At 41.9% G+C, this 6000-nt stretch overlaps 1 protein-coding gene and 1 non-coding gene across 2 annotated transcripts in view; both read right to left on the bottom strand.

The window, feature by feature from the left end:
• Positions 1-6000, bottom strand: part of LOC145401290 (cytochrome P450 2L1-like) — a 156711-nt gene that overhangs the window by 90245 nt on the left and 60466 nt on the right. The gene's annotated exons all lie outside the window — the stretch shown is intronic.
• TRNAT-AGU (transfer RNA threonine (anticodon AGU)) lies at positions 3659-3730 on the bottom strand. The gene has a single exon. It is a non-coding gene; the product is annotated as a tRNA-Thr (tRNA).

Here is a 6000-nt window from a genome sequence, read left to right as displayed (position 1 = left end):
ATTGGTTAAATTTGGGGGCGGATCCGGATCGTATGTATTCCACACAGTATCTCCACTGGTCCAGATCCGAATCCTTTTTAATGGCAGTGGCACTGGCGGAGGTATGTGCTCTCTGATTGCTTTCTAGTTTCATTATTGTTGCCTCCAGACATTTTTACTGACCTGGTTGGCTGCTTTCATGAAGGGGTTACATAAGGTCTCCAGTATCCCATTCACAATTATGACTTCATTTATATTTTATTATTAATACAGCCAGAGGGTTTCATCTGTCTTTGGGGAAACCTTGTTTACTGAAGAGATTATGTGAGACCACGGCCTCAAAAAGGTTGAATAAGATGCTACTTTCATCTAGCGGTGATTGAGTGGTTAGATTGTCCCAGTAGGAGTGACAGCTTTGCACTGGTTCGGTCTTCAAGAGATGACTGGATGTTTTTACCTCCGCCAACGAAGTTGGAGGAGGTTATGTATGCACCTGTGTTTGTTTGCCCACACTATATCTCCAAAGGTTCTCAATGAATTTCAATGAAATTTTGTGGAAAAGTGGGCCATGGGCCAAAAAAATTGGTTAAGTTTTGGGTTGGATTTGGATCCGGATTCAGAATATCCCGCAAAATATCTCCAAGAGTGTTCAATGAATTTCGAGGAAATTTTGTATAAGAGTGGGCCATGGGACAAGGAACAATTGATTAAATTTGGGGATGGATCCGGATCTCCATGGATCTGGATCAGTTTCCTTTTTATTGGCTTTGGCGGGGGTATGCGCCCTCTGAGTGTCTTCTAGTTCAATCATGCAATGCCATCATTGGAAGTAGGATAACTATCTGCTCTTAAATGTACTTGACATGGATAACCTAAACCTGGGCCCCAACACCTCAAAATTAAAGATTGAGTATATCAAATCTGATGCAGTAGCTTTCATTGCACCCTTGTTGCCTCAAACGATGTATAAATCCTGCTGTTCGAAAAGTGTCCCCTAGGCCTCTCAAATCGTCTTGGGACAGCAGGAGTAAACTGAACGACATCTTATTGGATTCAAAGGATTCAGTACACCATAGGAAGCAAAGGGCTCAATATGTTATCGGAATCGAAGGGTTCAACACATCATCAGATTCAAAGGGTCGAAACCGTCATCGAATTTAAAGGGTTCTACCCGCCATCATATTCGCAGGGTTCAGTATCTCATTTGATTCAACGAGTTCAACACGTCATCTGCTTCTAAGATTTCAATACCTCATCTCAATCAGTGGATTCAATACATAATCTGAATCAATGGATTCAATACGTCATCAGATACAGTGAGTCCAATACATTATCGGATTCAAAGGCTTAATTTCTTCAAAATGATGACGTTTCATTCTTCCTACGCCCAAACAAGTGTATTTATATTTTGAGAGAATTTTCAAATTTGAGAATTAGATATGCCTTCATTTTCACATCCATTGCTAAATATCTTGGGTATATTATCAAAAATAATTTCGAAGCAGTAAGATGAAAACAGAGTGAGAGAGAGAGAGAGAGAGAGAGAGAGAGAGAGAGAGAGAGAGAGAGAGACGTCCTTGGACTGATGGGCCCGAAAACGTAATTTCTATACTACTGTTGCTTCTACGACACTTTACTCAGCCAAATGAGAGCACAATAATGGGGAAGGGGTCATTGTGGTAGCATCTAACCCCTTTAATCTAGTGAAGTATTGTGTAGTTCATTCTTGCTATCTCCAGACGGTTCTATGAAGCTTCGGAGAAACCAATTGAAATAAATGTTATACAACTGTATAGCCTTAATTAACCGCTTCCGATCTAGAGATCCTTCAGAAAATAAATATCATCTGGTCGGTGCAAGTATGAAATATAATAGTGGGTCCTGTATCCTAAATATATTTGCTTCGGGAGAGGAAGAATAAAATGAAAAACACGTCACTATATTAGCAGTCACTATACTAGCAGTTTAAATCAACTCTCACCGGACAGCTGTTTAATTCAAATAAGCCGATCGAACTTAAATAAGACAGTCGTTATAAGTTACATCCTTGTTGCCTATCAGAGTTTTCACTCAGCTTGGGGACATCTAATATTAAAGGTGTTAATAAAGGCTGTTTCTAACCCAGGTAGTTTGAATGTCATCCTTAAAAGGAATAAAAAGAAAAAAATTACAAACGATCTCTAGCTGAATGACTGAAGAGATTTGCATCATATTCCAACAACACTGGACGACTTTACTCATTTCACAGAAACTCTACCCAGACAAAGGTTTAACCAGGCGACGTCTCCCTCTCTCTCTCTCTCTCTGGTTTATTCTTGCTTTTCTATCTATCTATTGCCAGACGGCTTAATCTCGTAAGGGTTGGACACAAACAAATTGCCTCCATGTCGCCCTGTCCCCTGCCATTTCACTGCCCTGCTCCCAGCTCACACCCCCCTCCCTCATATACCTCTCCACTCCATCCCTCCATCTCATCCTTGGCCTCCCCCTCCCTCTCCCCCCCTCTACCTCACTCACATACACTCTCCTCGTCAGTCTCACTCTCCATCCTCTCCACATGTCCGAACCACCTCAGTGTGTTTCTTGCGTTTACCAGGCTTTTTTTTTTTTTTTTAATAATTTTAGAAAAGGTTTTTGGAGCTGTAGAGGAATGATATTGCATTCATTTACCCAACTGCTATTAAAGATCTTCGCAAGCTAGAGTTCCCGGGTTCGATTCCCGGGTCAACCACGAGACCTTTAGGCACGGTCTCCTTTGCCCTAGCCTGTTCGTACCTAGAACTTAAAATAGGTACCCGGGTGTAAAATCGACGGTTACGTGTCGTATTCCGGGGGAATGTTTGGGAACTTACTTTCCTTGTCTGTTCACCATTCTTGTATGTTTGTGTTGTCCCCTGCCCAGTGCAACTGACCAAATAACTGCCCATGCATGTTGGGTTAAGCCCCGACGCCTATTCCTTCAACTAAAATTCACTTCCTCACTAACTGATTCTTCCCCTGTCCCCATCCTTCCTTCTGACTTGGTGGTAGTAACCCCAACATTTTTGGAGCTTACTTTCCTTGTCTCTTCACCACCATTTAAAAATATCGTCTGTTGGAAGGCGGATTAAAATGACAAAACATCCAATAGGATTCAAGGGTTGAAAAGAGTGGTTGTCAAATTGTCTGAAAAGTGATCTGCTGTTCGAAAGGAGAGGAGTTCGATCTAGGGATGAGACAGGGAACAATACGAGTATTTGAATTTCGTTAAAAGAAACTTTTCCTACCAACCACAAGACTGATCGACGTCATATATGACATCCTGAATAAACTAACCTTAGTATATTTGCAGTGTGAACGACGGGCATTAACGTCAAGGTGGTAACATGTGAAGGTGTATGAAACGTAAGGGCATCAGAGAACGGGCCGTCAGGGTTACTGCCGGAGCCAGAAACGGAAAGGATATTTAGACCACTGTGTTTCTTCACTGCAGGTCTGTCTGTGGCATGATTCACTACCTGATGCTGATGACGTATTTTATATTCAATTAATGCTACCAACCAGCGATTTTACTCAGAGCTAAGGAGGCTTTTTGAGCTAGAATAGAAATGGGAGAAATGGAGTTCCCCCGAGCTAAGCCCTGTATTGGACTATATAGCCCCGCTAGGGTTACAGGAGCGAGCTACCACTCCCGGCACGGCAGCCCGGGCGAGGCTCGAACTCGCAACCCCCCGATTACTAGTCCAGCGCGCTACCACTGTGCTACCGCGCCCCCCGAGCTAGAATAGATACTTCTTCCATTAGCACCTTCACTAAGTAAATAGTCTAGATTACAAGCATGAATGATGCCCTCTATATTACAAGCATGAAGAGTTTAACCCCTTCATTTCAATAATGCAGGTACAGTATTTACTTAGTCTATTTACATCCTGGCCGTTTTATTTAGCTTACAATAAACGTTTAGAAGTGGAAAGGTTAAATATAGTCTTCACTGTCCATTTCATAAAAAGAGGTCTCCCGTAAGCAGAATAAAATGATGTTATTTTTTTCCTGTGTAAAGAAGGAACCAAAGGTCAGGAGCCTGCAAACTGTTCCTTCCAAGAAAACACAAAAACAAAATAATAGAGAGCCCAGTTCAAGATCCGTTCATTTCTAGATTCCTGGACACAATGTACTTGAAAGACTGGAGATAATAGGCAGTATGGAATAAAGACAGAGGGAAACAGTTCCAGAGCTGACCTGTTGCATACATGAAGGACTGGGAGTAACGGTTAACTCTTGCATTAGAGTTGCACAGAAAAGGGATAAGAGTTTGTTGCTAGCTGCTATGCACAAGCCGTAGTGGTGGAGGAATGCATGCAGACAGATCAGAGGAACAGTGACCATTGACGTAGCGATAAAAAAAAGAGATAAAAGATGCACCAGTCCAGCGAAGAGAAAAGGTTGAAGGGAGCCAGTAAGAGAAGGAAAGTTAGTGAGATGATAAGCCTTTGACTCAGTGTTGTTGAGAAGAGCTGTATGTGGAGAGCATCCACACACGTGAGTGTACTATACACAGAGGTGAATAATTATAACCAGTGTATAATATCAACAACTGTGCAGGAATAAAGAAGGTTCGGCGTTGGCTTAGCACACCTAATATTTTGGAAGCAGATTTTACAAGAGAGGTATTATGGTCTTTCCACGATAAATCCCGGGAGACTGAAACTCTCAGTAATGTTTACAGATGATGCATGATTGAGTTGGATATTGTTAAAAAATTAGAGGATACTCCAATGGAACAATTTGTCAGGTTGAAAGATGTAAAAACTGAGCTTTCGGTGCATTAAAAACAAGATTACATTTACTCCAGCCAGAGATATGATCCAAGACAGACATTAGGTGTGCCATAGATTCATCCCTTGTTTGTTGATGTAACTGCTAAGATGGACACTGCTGGAAGTGAATGGAAAGGGTGAAGGGTGCAGTCAGCAGCGTATGGGTGGACAGGGTTAGATGTACAGCTTAGAAGGTCATTGATGAATAAAAAGGAAGACAATTGGTGATTGGACAGAGCCCTGAGGAAAACCACTACTGATGGCTCTAGGAGAAGAACAGTGGCTGTCTACAACAGCAACTATAGGACGACTAGAAAGGAAGCTAGAGATGAAGTCACAGACGGAAGGATAGAAACCATAAGAGGTCAGTTTGGAAATTAAGAAAGCCTTTGAGATGTCAAGTGCAATGGCAAAGCTATCGCCAAAGTCCCGAAAAGAGGATGACCAGGAGTCTGAAAGGCGGGTGAGAAGATCACCAGTGGAACATCTCTGGTGGAACCCATAATAGACATTCAGAAAGAAGGTTGTGAGAGGAAAGATGCTTTAAAAATTTTATGTTAAGTATAGACTCGAAAACTTTTGAAACACAGGATGTTAAAGTAACTGGGTGGTAGAGGAATAGGAATGATCTCCCTTCTTTGGGACAGGTTGAACTGGAGCATGCTTCCAGCAAGAAGGAAAAGTACAAGGTTGTTATATAAAAGCAAAAGATTTTACCTAGGCTGCGTGTAAGCACAGAAGCACAGTTCTTGAGAACAACAGGAGGAGCCCCATCAGGTCCATATGCTTCATTAGTATTGAGGCCAGTGATGGCAGAAAATTCATGAATTGAAGAAATGTTAATGTCAGCCATTAGGAAGTCAGAGAGGGGAAGTAATGGAGGAACAGCACCGTAAATCCTCTTGTGGTGGAATTGGAGGAGAGAGTCTGAGAGAAGAGTTCTGCTTTATCAGTAAAGAAATAGCTACAGAGCCATCAGAATGGACAAGAGGAGGGAAGGATGAAGCAAAGTTGTTAGAAAGGTTTCTTTGCATGGTGCCAGAAGGAGCAGGAAGAATTTGAGTTGGAGAGTTAAGAGCATTTAGTATGAATGAAATTATTTTTAGCAGAGTGTAGCACTGACTCAGCATGATTTTGGGCAGAAACTTAAAAAGATGAAATTCAGGTGTGGGTTCCTTTTGTAGGCTTTCTCCTTGTTATGGACGGTATTAGCACAAGTGTGATT

This window comes from Coenobita brevimanus, chromosome 55 (assembly GCF_032717465.1).
Source record: "Coenobita brevimanus isolate Jiangsu-jjx chromosome 55, ASM3271746v2, whole genome shotgun sequence".
NCBI lineage: Eukaryota > Metazoa > Arthropoda > Malacostraca > Decapoda > Coenobitidae > Coenobita > Coenobita brevimanus.
Note: the sequence above shows the minus strand (reverse complement) of the source record. Positions and strands in the feature narration are given on the sequence as shown.